Source organism: Odontomachus brunneus, unplaced genomic scaffold (genome assembly GCF_010583005.1).
Source record: "Odontomachus brunneus isolate Ranch 3 - 2012 unplaced genomic scaffold, Obru_v1 Obru_scaffold_340, whole genome shotgun sequence".
Taxonomy (NCBI): Eukaryota; Metazoa; Arthropoda; class Insecta; order Hymenoptera; family Formicidae; genus Odontomachus; species Odontomachus brunneus.
The window spans coordinates 104,333-104,605 of record NW_022639790.1 but is presented as its reverse complement, the minus strand read 5'-3'; positions in this window follow the sequence as shown (position 1 = coordinate 104,605).

Below are 273 nucleotides of genomic sequence, written 5' to 3'. Positions count from 1 at the left end.
TGCAACAAGATTTTGCAAACGTATGCATGTTATACATCAAGGAAAATATATTATATAATAAAGCGGTAAAAACGGTAATATAGAACGGTAAAGAAACGGTAACGTAAACGGTAAAAAACGGTAAAGAAACAGTAAAGAACGGTAACGTAAACGGTATGAAACGGTAAAAAACGGTAAAGAAACAGTAAAGAACGGTAAAGAATGGTAAAAAAACGGTAAAAACGATATGAAACGGTAAAAACGGTAATGAAACGGTAAAAAAAAAAAAACGGT